Genomic DNA, 12,429 nt, shown 5'->3' on the forward strand with positions numbered 1-12,429 from the left:
AAAACAGAAATGAGGGAATATGAAATCTTGAGGCTCTGGAAGTCCACGGTCTACCTCAAGGTTTTCAACCTTGGCACTACTGACATTTCACCAGAGAACTCTTGGTTGTGGAAGGTTGCTCTGCGCATTGTAGGATGTTTGGAAGCATCTCTGGCGTCTAACCACTAGATGCCAGTAGTAGCGCCTGTGAGCCAGCTGTGACAACCAAAACCGTCTCCAGAAACTGCCTGATGTTTCCCAGAGGAAAAATCACCCACAACTAAGAACTGTGGTGGTGTGGTGCTGGAGAAAACTCTTGAGAGTCCCTTGGACTGCAAGGAGATCCAAACAGTCCATCCTAAAGGAGATCAGTCCTGAATATACATTGGAAGGACTGATGCTGAAGCTGAAACTCCAATACTTTGGCTACCTGATGCTAAGAACTGACTCCTTGGAAAACACCCTGATGCTGGGAAAGATGGAAGGCAGGAGGTGAAGAGGACAACAGAGGATGAGATGATTGAATGGCATCACTGACTCGATGGACGTGAGTTTGAGCAAGCTCCAGGAGTTGGTGATGGACAGGGAAGCCTGGCGTGCTGCAGTCCACGGGGTTGCAAAGAGTCGGACACGGCTGAGCAGCTTAACTGAACTGAGAACTATGGGTTTAACTATATAATTTCATTCTCATATTCTTTAATCGTTAAATAAATGGTTAAGTATTTTTAAAATTCTTAGTGTTCTGCATTTTTAGTTTGTATTGCATTATGGTCTCTGAAAATCTACGTGTTACATGTCAAAAGTGAAACAGCAGACTGATAACCCTGTTTGATGTACCACTCTGTTACTATAGCCCTGAATGTAGTAATTAGGAAGCAGTGTGTTTGAAAAGTGAGGGGAAAAAACAGCACCCATCAAAAGTTGTGCCTGATAGCTTCTGATTTCTGAGGCCCATGAAACACAAAATCCATTAGAGCTAGGAATGCTCTAATATTAGTATATTATAACTTTGTAATTTACTTTATTGAGATATACTTAGTTCCCCAACCAGGGATCAAACCCCTGAACCCTACATTGGCAGTGCCGTCTTAACTGCTGGGCCAGTTAAATTCTCTAGAACGCTTTCAATAATTTATGAATGTATAATCTGGTGTTCCTTGCTCTGCAAAATAAAAGACATTAGACCTACACTTGATTTATGTAAATTTGAATTTTTATAGCATGTGTATTCATGTCCTTGGCAAGATTATAATATGTCAAGAAAAATACTTCAGTTATATGTTCTACACAGACTTGGTTTTTGGCTTCTGAGAACTTCTAGTGCTACTAGATCAAATCAAGGAGAACCTGCTCAAGGCTTCACAAAACTCTTCCTTATGCTCATTTGGCATAAAGCAGACATCATTTGGGAGAAGGAAGTGGCAACCCACTACAGGATTCTTGCCTGGAGAATCGACATAGGACGCTGGTGGGCTGCCGTCTATAGGATCGCACAGAGTCGGACATGGCTGAAGCAACTTAGCAGCAGACATCATTTAGTGTATGCAAATACTGAACAATGATATCTATATTTACAAAAATACACAACCATATTCTGATGGTTAATTAAAATGTTCATCTAGAAAAACCCATTTGGATCAGGCAGTATGTACTAGATTTTTCCACTGTCAAAGCTGCTCCTTTAAGTCAGGCACCCATATTAAAATTAGTAGTCCTGTTTTTGGCACTGGGACATCTGACTCAAGATTGAGCACCTGTTCGCATTACCCCTCATCTTCTGCATCTTTTGTCACAGAGGATTTATTTTTTGCTTTGTTTTCATTTCTTTATTAATAGTGAAAAAATTGTTTTTAGCATCTCTGCATGCATTGTGAAGGAAAGGATGGCCAGAAACGGATTTCCAAGTTCCATCGAAATAGTCATAGCAAAACATACGGGAAAAAAAGTCTTAGTATTTCCAGTTAAGCCACAAAAGGAAAACATAGTTTTCTTAAAATATCAAAGTCAATGTTTAATTTCATTCTGGCTGGGAACAATAACTCCAATGTCAGTGTCACTCTGTTCAGATGTACAGCCACTCAGCAAAGCAATTTCGAGCCTTTCTACTTTTGTGTGGTATCTTTCAACTTGTTTGACTTTCAGGAGTCCCCCCCATGCCATTTCTCACGGTCGGGGCTCTGCAGGGGAAAACTCCCTCGGGAGTCAGGTCGCTCCCCTAGTCTCTAGCTCATCCCGGTACCGGGGGCCGGGTCTGCACCCCGTGGAGGGTGCTAACTGATGGTCCCGAGTTCCTATCCCACGTAAGCCTCCCTGTGAGCCCACCACAGTAACCTCAGACCCCACAGGTCAGCCGGGCCATCCCCGGCAGTGGTGGAGAGGACACTGACCAATCCCACGCCCTTGCCTGTGATCAGCTCCGATTTCTGGGCACCACCACTCCCAGGGGAAGGGAGCCGTCCCGCGGCTTCTTTCCTGGAGGGCTCGAAAGGAAAGCCGGCTCTCCAGTTCCCGTGGCAGGGCCCGGCGGTGCAGGGGCGAAGCCGGGCGGGGCCGCGGCGGGCGCGGGTCCGAGCGCCCGAGGCGCGGGCGGAGCATGTGACCACGCCGCGCGGGGCCGGGCTCGCAGTGCCGCGCGGCGGCGGCGGCGGGGAGAGCAATGGAGGCCGTGGCCGCCTGAGAGGCGGGTGCGCTGCCGGTGCTGCTGCGGAGGCTGCTGGTGCCGCGGGAGCGCCGCGGGCATTGCACTGGCGCCCGCCGCCCGCGCGGGATCGCCATCGCTATCTAGCCACTTTCCCAGCCCCGGCTCCCGGCCGGGACGTCAGGTGAGCGCCCTCCCGGCCCGCGGCCGGAGCCAGACAATAGGTGCAGCGGGCGGGCTTCTCCCTTTCCTTGGCGACCCCCGGGCCAGGCCCCCGCGGCGGCCCGGGATTCCCGACCTTGCCCCTGCCCTGGGTTAGTGGGCTCGGCTGGGCGGGTCGTGGACTCAGGGGCGGTGGCCCCGCGCGTGCGGCGAGGACCCTCCCCGAGGCACCCGGCGCGTGGTGTGCGCGGCTCTGGATCCCACGCGAGGAACCTGCGGACGGGCTGCGCCCCCGGTAACTTGCCGAAAGCGTGGGACCTTTAAATTCCCTCTGTCCTTCCCGCGCCGCGGCATCCGGTCCTGGGGTCTCCGGCTCGGGTCCCGGCTGTGGCGGGGGTCAAAGCGAGACCTCGCCGTCTGGGATCTCGGGCGCTGACCCGGGCTCAGCCCTGCCTCCCACCCCCCACCCCCCAACTGCATTGCTTTGTTTAACCTCTGCCGAGCCATTTCGCACAAACTCATGTTGCCCCAATTCTGATGAGCCACCAGTTTGATGGCTGAGGCTAGACAAAGGTTTTTTCCCTGTTTACGAGGGCTGGAGCCGGGAGACTGCACGCTGCCAGGGATGTAAAAATGTGTTTTCCTTATCTTCTCCCCCGGGTTCTTGCGATGGTTTTCCTGGTTCTATAACCGTTCTTTCTTGCAGAGCTCTGTAGTGGCGAGATTGGACCTCCTAACCCTACCGAGATGGTGGGTGGGGAATGGCTTTTATTCCTGCTTATCAGTAAACAGAAGGGCAGAGGGTTACATTTGAGGTGTTCTCAGAATAGAGGCATCGTAATCGTTTTCTGAATTCTACATTTTAAGAGACAATACAAAAAAAAAATGTTTAAAAGGCACATGGATTCAGTGGATGGGCGGGGTGGCAGCGGGCAGAAAACCTAATAACTATGAACATGTGTTGTGAAATTTTAATATGGTTTTAAGAATAATGGCCCGGAAACTGATCTGGTGTAGGTGAGGGAGTGCGTGTGTGAGGAGGGGTGGTGTTGATGGAGAGGGAGTGGTGAGAATACAAAGGATAAGGCAATTTCAGTAAAAGGTTCTTAGTCAATATCCTGTAGCAAATTTTCAGTTCATCAAGTTGTCATTAAATCATCATTCTTCTGTAAAAATCACCTGTAGTAGTTGTTGAATTATATATAAAATTGCTAACAATTATTTGGCATTGTAAAGTGACTCAGGAATCTGAAAACAACAGTCAATTTTGAGTAATTTTTAAAAATCAACAAAGGAAAGATGCTTCCACCACTCCCTCCTTTATTCTCTGAGAAAACTGAATCCTGGTTGAATATATTCAACAAAAAATTAAACCTGTAAGAAAAAAATTTTCAAAGGCAGGTTTTTTTTAAGAAACATTTTTGAAAAATGCATCTTACGTAAGTGATATGGATGGTTTCATTACTTCAACTCAGCTATGTGAAGGGAAGAAAATCAAGGCTACTAGATTGCCCTTTTCCAGTATTAAAACGTAGTTTCTTCCAAACCCCTATATTTACAGTCACCTCTGAAATGGAGAAACTTTCACTCTAAAGACTTAGCAGTCACTTAGCACTGAATTTGGAGTTGGGAAGATAATACTGACTTGACATACTTAGGCAGTTGGCGTGAGAAACAAAAGCTTCCACTGAGGGAGGGGATGAAAGTATACTTATGGCAGATTCACTTTGTTGTACAGCAGAAAACAACACAACTTGTAAAGCAATTATCCTCCAATTAAAAATAAAATTTTAAAAAGTAAAAAAGCTTCCACATAGTTCTTTGCAAGCTATAAAGCACTGTAATAAATGTAAGTTATTATTATTGCTCAGTGAGGCAATTGTATTTTACAATTTTTCCTTACACAGTTTCAGGAAAATTAATTGAAATTAATATGAAATTCTCCAGGGTAGGGGACTTCCCTGGTGGTCCAGTGGTTAATACTTGGTGCTTCCACAGCAGGGGCACAAGTTGTGTCCCTGGCCAGGGAACTCGAGATTCTGCAAGCAGTGCGACATGGCCAAAAAAAAAAAAAAATCTCCATGGTAAGGAATGGTCTGGTACATACCAGGTGTTCAATAAATAGTTGAAGAAATTAATTAAATTAATTTAGAAAGAATTAATGAAAAATAAAATGCAAATGGATAAAATATGCATACAGATTGAATTGGTTTACTTCTTTTAGTTTAATGAACATTTACTGAAGGCCTGTTGTGTGCCAAGAACTGTATGGACTGTTTACACGTACAGTTTGTAAAACCTGGTGACTGTCCTGCTTTGATCATGTGTGATGTATGTTTCTGTGAAGACCGGGGCCCCTTGGGTCATGTTAATGATCATCTCATATAACTGAATAGCACATTAGAACATTTCACTTGTTATAGGTACAAATACTTTCTCACAATGGCCTGTGGGGAGGCAGGACAGATACTATCATTCCTGTTTTGTAGGTGAGGAAATCCAGACACAGCGAGATTAAATGACTTGCCAGCTCCTCACCACTGAAGCAATAGTGCCAGGGACAGAAGGGGACCTCATGCCTGGTACTTTCATCTCTGAATCACATTGTCTTCTCCCCAATATGCTGCACCTCCACAAAATCTCTCTCGAATTAGACCTCATGAAAAAGTCTACCTTTTGAATAAGTTTTACATAAGGAAAAGTTATATCTTACCACCCGCTAAGCGGAATGGTTGAATGGGAAAGTTCTGGAGACAGGTGACTGAATTTGAACTCTGGGTTTACCACTTGTTAGCTCTGCATCTTTGGCAAGTGATTTAATATGTCTAAGTCTCAGTTTTCTCATCTGTAAAATGGTGTAACAGTAGCTACTTGCCTTATAGGATTTGGGGCAGGAGCAAATTAAATAATGTGCTTAGCATAAAGCTTAGCACAATGTCTAGTAGAAACTAAGCATTCAGTGTCAGCTGATTATTTTTATTCTCATTATTGTAATGAAGCAGTGGCTTTTAAACTTTATCTGGTATACAGATACATTACAAATGTGTTTAGGTAAAAAAGTCATTAATCAGTGCTTAGACTTCCTGTGTGTGCAATGCATTTTTATATTTTTCATTCTGTTTTATTTAGAAATGCTGGTTGAGATACACTAAATGATTTCACATCCCATTAATGCACCAGGACCTGCAGTTTGAAAAGCACTAATGTTAAGGATAATCAGGTTAATGAGTGCATTAAAGACAAATCTTTTTTTGAACCTTTATATTTTTCCTTCTAATTATTTACAACATCTTCTGAAATTTGAATGTTAAATTACACTGAAAACAGATTCTTAAACATTTCTTAGTAATTATAACTGTATATTGAGTATTTATTACTGTCTAGATACTGTGCTAAGCAGTCTATTTTTGTACGTTATCTAATTTAGTGCTTGTAACGGCCTTGTAAGAAGGTCTTCTGTTTCCATTTGATAATTGAAATTAAGACTCAAAGAGGTTTTATGAACTTGCCCAAGGTCATAAAGTTAGTGAGAGATGAAGCAATAATTCAGAATTCTTTTTGACCCCAGAGCTCTCTGCTCTTCCAGCCTCAAGCCTCTGTTTTCAGTTCTCCCAGTGATTTCTGAAGATGTATTATTCCTTCTCTTAGATAAATTTGAATGGCAATATTGAGAACTCACCTGTTTGGTACATCTTTTGCAGTTTCCTTTGAAATGACTCATTTGAAGAAAGTTTTCAAGTTAGTAAGTAAGAAAGCATACTGCATAGACCAGTATTTCATTTTGACTTTGGCTGGTCTTTGATGTAAACATTTTGAAATAGCTTCTCAGGTTTTTATGATAGAGTCAATTAATTGGTCAGTTTTATTGAGCACCCAAAGGTTTAATATATCTTTGGAAGAAACATGAAATAGCCGTGTAACTATAAAAAGACTTCATTACAAATGAATGTCGGCTTTTGTTAAGGCACAAAATGAAGACTTAAGAGCTACAAAGAGTACTTTATAGTATATTGATTTGTTTCAAACTCACCAGGCAGTTGAAGTACTTATTTTGTAAAGTGCTTGTAAGAAACCACCACTAACCGTACTATTAATTTTTTTTGTTTTTGTATTTCAGTTCCTTGCAAATGTTTCTTAAAATTTTAGTAATATTTTAATTTTTTTGGTGGTCCTGGGACTTTTCTCCTCTTTTAAAAATATTGTGAGAAAGAAATAAGGAAATATATTTTATAAATAGTACTTAGAAACACGTGACAATGGAAAGGCAGATCTCACTGTTTCTTTCCCATTTATGTCTGACAGATTCAGACTCTTTTGTTGTCTGGTTGGATGCATAGGATTGTATCTTATAAATAAGATAATTACAAGGTGCTTAAAGATATATAAATATACTCCTGCTTTTCCAATGTGGCTTCCACGTGCATGGAGCTTTAAACTTTCACTGGTATGTTTAACTAGTTTACTTGTTGAATTAAGGTTGGTGTTTTCAAAACTGGCAGGTTTTTAAAATCAGAGTTTGTGTAGATCATGATGATATTTTGGACAAAGAACAGCAATTTCGTGGTTTTGTGAAACCACATATTTTCCTCAACCATCATTTTCTGTTAAGATTAAAGTGGGTATATTGTTTCACTTATCGTTGGACATTAGATTTTATCCCTAGACGAACCCTCAAAAATTCCTTTTGCTTCTGATGAAATTGTGTATAATTGTCATAAGCTTATATTTTATGCTTATTTTATTAATTTATTCCTTTTGTGTAACTCTTGACTTCTAGTGGATTGGCATAGTTTTTGTGAACATCAAGAAACATTCTAGCTATTGAATGGTCACTAATTTTTTATGTTCAGGCAGGCAAATTGGGTTCTCATTACATTTTGTACTACTTTTATTCTTGATGTGAACATTCTTAGAGATAAAAAGAGAAACATCAATTTAGATGTGTACTTGCACTAGTGCCTTTGAGGCAGATACATATGCAAATTTGCATCTACATATATGTATGATTTCCAGTTACATGAGAAGTGCATGCTTACAAACTCTTAATCCATAAATTTAAAAATAACCTTAAGTAACTTTGTGGAAATGAAAAAATTGAGTAAAAACCTTTAAGAGATGTTGAATGCCGTGTGTGTGTGTGTATGTCTGCTCCGTTGCGTCCGACTCTTTGAGACCCCATGAAATGTAGTCCGCCAGGCTTCTCTTTCCATGGGATTTTCCAGGGAAGAATACTGTAGTGGGTTGCCATTTCCTTCTCCAGGGGATCGTCCTGATTCAGGGATTGAACCTGCATTTTCTGCGTCTCCTGCATTGGCAGGTGGATTCTTTACCACTGAACCACCTGGGAAGCGCATTGAATGCTTTGGTCACATGTTATCAGAAATATTTAAGAAAGCAAATAGAACAACCATATATAACAGCTTTTATATTGAGTTTGCATGTGGAAAGGTGGTTCTGTATAAAATGTCAAAAATGAAATGCAGAAATAATTTCAATCCGATTTTAAAATCTTCACCAGCTCTTCCAGATGTTTGTAGAGTTTTTGAAACAGTATGCTTTGAAGTTTGCATGGAAATTTTAATTAAGTTACTTCCGAAGCTGGTACTATTTTAAAAATGTGTCTTTGAGGAAAAGATACAGAAGCCACATCCCTGAAACACTTTGGGAAATATTTAAATTGGAAGTAAGCACTCAGCTCACTAGGGACAGGTTGTTAGAATTTAGAGCAGATACCAGCTGCTAAGAAGTATTCTCAGTAACAAGAAAGGCGGGAACACTTGGAAAAAAAAAAAGAAAAGGCTTTTTACTAGGGAGGGTAGGAATACCCGACCCAGAGGTCCACTGGCCTCGCTCCACTCCCTTGGAGAGGGGTTGGCTGGCACTAACGGGGGAGAAGGGGCGCATGTAGGGTCGAGGAGGGCAACAGAGAAACTCAGTTATTGTTTAAATCCGAGATAAGCTGGATTCAATAAATAATCTGTGAACATTCTTATATGTAATTGTTAGCCCAGTTTCCCCACCTGGGGAGAAACAAAAAGGAAAGCCCATGGCCCCAAGACCACTGTTGTTGGAAGAGGAAGCATGAGGACCCCATTGTCAAAGCCATTTGTGGTCTCAGGCCAGGGCCACAGCTGATACTCTTAGGGAAGCTTGTGATGAATTCAGCCGAGCCGGTCAGACACTGCTGATGAATTCCACCTGCCCTCAGTGACTGCATTTTGTCTTTTCTTCATTTTGAAAAGTTCTTAATAAATATAGAGTGACTTTTTCTCTGCCACAGTATCATTGTGACAGATGCCGTGGGCTTGCCTGGCACTCTTTAAGATGCAGCTGCCCGGGCATGTTTGTGATGGGTTAACTGTTTTCTAGAGTTAATGAGGTCAGGGTCACAGGTTCAATTCCTGGGAAGGCCAGTTAGCTTTGCTTTGTTCTCTGATCTCATAGTGTGCTCTTAACCCAGACTAGCCATCTGGCGAAGGCAGATCATTGATCACAAAGGGACTAATAAGCAAGACAGTGTGGGAGGAGCAGCACGGATCTTCCTCAGTGGATATTGAGTAATTGGAGAAACAACTACAAAAGCATGCATACTTCTGTGTTTCCTAGCATTGTCTTAATATGTGGAAGATAACGAGGTGCTCACATCATTTTCTTTCTCATTTCTGTTGAACTCCCATTTTTAACAGTTGTGTTTTCTAGTTCTGAGGTTTTGGAAGTCTCATTCAGTCAGCAGGTGTATGTTGTCTTGAATGTTCCTAGCTTCCTTGTAAGCTTGTAGGACAGTGACTCAGTGAGAAAAGGTTAAGGCTGACAGTAGAACAGACCACCTACTCAGTCGTTTGCAGATCCAACCCCATTTGAGTTAAAAAATAAAAGTTAAAAAGCAAAACACCCTTTTGAATGGGAATGAATAGACTGAGAATATCCAGGAAAATACTTTATAGTTTTTCTAAGCATACTTTATCTATAAATCTCTTATGCCCTCTATTAAAATTACATCTAGTGTTAAGTGAAATATCGGAGATCATCTAGACGAGTGCTGTCTTGTACAGTCACTGGTCCCATGGTCTATTAAAGCATTTGAAATGTGGCCTGTCCAAAGTGGGAGGAGCCCTAAGTATAAAATATACACCAGATTTCAAACACTTGGTATGAAAAAAAAGTGCAATATGTCATTGATATTTTAAAAATACTTTAACATGTTGAAATAATGTTTTAACTGTATCAGATTAACTTAAGCATTATTAAAGTTAATTTTATCTTTTTTTTTAACTTTTTTGAAAATGTGTTTACTAGAAAATTTTGTGTTTTGTGTTTACTATAAAAGCTACAGATGTGGCTTGCATTATATTTCTGTTGGGTGGTGGTGTTCTAGACTGGCCCTTCATTTTACAAATGAGAAGCCCAAGTTTAGAGGTTAAGTAACTGAGCTGAGTTCTTTCCATTGCCTGTAACCTCTCCCTGCTAATAGGTTAGGTGTTCAGGAAGATGGGAACTCTTTGAACCATTAGAAGACCATTTAGTGCCTGACAGTTATCAAATGTTGCAAGGTCTATGCCTGAGTCATTGCATATTTAGGTATTATGCCAGGTGTGTGTGGGGGGGTGGTGGTGGGGGAGGGGGACTTTGTTTTGTTTATAATGCTGATATTTAGGCTTTATTTTACCTTCCTATATAGGTCAGAGGCCATATAGCTTTATTGAGTTCTGAGAAAAACACATTAAATTAGACATTACCACTTGTAACTCGGGGATAAATAAAATATGGTGCAGTCAAATGGGTAACTTTATTGTGAAGATTTCAGATAGTTTTGAATGACCCTTAAGGACAAAGCAGCAAGCTTTTAGGGCTGTATTCCTTTTGTGTTCCAAAGGAAGAACTTACAGGCTGTTAGTTTCCCTCTCTTAATTATGGATGTGTCTGATAATCCAATTGAAAAAGAAATAGCCAGGATTGGGTGGTGGTAAGGCTGTGGCCTCCCATTGGGGCTTTCTGTCAGTTTTATGACATAATAGTCGTTAATTGGCAAAGATAGAAAGGAAGAAAACTGGGGGAAAATTGGAAGATTGAGATTGACATATACACACTATTATATATAAAATATATCACTAATAAGGACCTACTTAACACAGGGAGCTCTATTCAATACTCTGTAATGGCCTATCGGGGGAAGGAATCTTAAAAAAGAGTGGGTATCTGTGTTTGTATAACAGATTCACTTTGCTGTACACCTGAAACTCATGTAACATTGTAAACCAATATACCCCAATAAAAATTAAAAGGAAAAAAACCCCTCAGGATCCAATTTGTTATTTCTAATTGAGATTTTAATTTTCCTAATCAACATAGGCAGCTCAGATTAACATCTTAAAGTTTACATTATGCAGCTTCAGATCTATTCTCCCCCACCCCTCCCCAGCCGCTCAGAGCTGTAAGTCACTATCAGTTTGTTATCAGTGACAACTTGCGAACAACAACTTTGTCAGGCCACCTCTGACACTTCGATTATTCTGATCATCCATACTAGGTAGTAATGTGCATGAGCTTACCCTTTTAATAGGGGCATTCTGGAGTTTGAGAGAAGATACGCAATTACTTCCAAAAGGGTGGTTTATAAAAGTAATTCCAGATTATCATTTTCCTGTGCTTTTTGTCTGTTACAAACAACCCAGGTAGATGATAAGTACTAGAACCAAAACAGGAGAGCGATCTTTGGTTACCTTGGAGTAGGCCAAAAATAAATAACAGTGTCCTGCAGTATGAAGTTTAATGAAAAGTCCCATAACCACCAACATTCTGTGCAGCCCGAGTCACTGTATAAACTCAGTATATCAATATCACGTCAGCAGATGTGTGTTGAGTGTTGCGCCCCATGGGCTGGGCACTGTGGACTAGGCACCGTGGACATTAACATGAAAAGAACAAAGATTGAGGGAATACAGGTCACTTGAATGAGAACTCTTGTTATAGTTTCTAGCTTGAGAAAAGAATGTAGCATTTTCACATTGCTGCAGAATGAATGAACACACGATGATGTTCTACAAGTCACTAGTTGATTTCATGTGTCATGTTTGATGTCATGTCCCATTTCTAGCAGTAACTGATTTTTTCTAAAATTTGGGTCATTGGGACCGTCGTTTGGTGTCATGTTGACAGTCATACTGAACATGGAAGGGTAACACATATCCCCTGTGTTCCTCTTCCTTTCCCTGACCCAGCTGTTCATACCGGGTACTGTGGAGATGCTAGTGAATATAAATGTGAAGAATTCAGTCTAGCAGAGAAGAAAGACAAGAATGTAAAATGTGCTGTGAGAGAACATCACAGTGCTGTGGGGACTCAGATGAAGGGGTGACTGTTCTTGTGAAGGAGGACAGAATGAAGAAAGATAAGGAGGTAGCTTACAGAGGAAGTGATATTGGAGCTGAGTCGTGAAGGAGGCGTAGAATTTTGACAGATGGAGAGGGGGTGGAAAGGTATTCCAGAGGTAGGGAACAGAATGAGCAAAGATACAGCAAGCATGAAGCCATGACAGGGAGGTGGCAGGAGCATTCAGGCACGGAAGGGAATGGCAGGAGACCAGACCAGACATGTGGATCAGGCAACATTTGGAGGGATTTGAAAGGCCAAAGAGTACTGATATTAAGCAA

The 12,429-nt window shown here is 41.4% G+C and overlaps 1 protein-coding gene across 1 annotated transcript in view; it reads left to right on the forward strand.

Moving 5' to 3' along the window:
* The first annotated feature begins 2,595 nt into the window (after positions 1-2,595).
* The window catches only part of CRACD (capping protein inhibiting regulator of actin dynamics), a 288,315-nt gene continuing 278,481 nt past the window's right edge, over positions 2,596-12,429 (forward strand). Inside the window, exon 1 of the mRNA XM_055588637.1 lies at positions 2,596-2,801. The gene's annotated coding sequence lies outside the window, so the exon portion shown is untranslated. The remainder of the gene's footprint in view (positions 2,802-12,429) is intronic.

Source organism: Bubalus kerabau, chromosome 7, assembly GCF_029407905.1.
Source record: "Bubalus kerabau isolate K-KA32 ecotype Philippines breed swamp buffalo chromosome 7, PCC_UOA_SB_1v2, whole genome shotgun sequence".
Classification (NCBI taxonomy): Eukaryota; Metazoa; Chordata; class Mammalia; order Artiodactyla; family Bovidae; genus Bubalus; species Bubalus kerabau.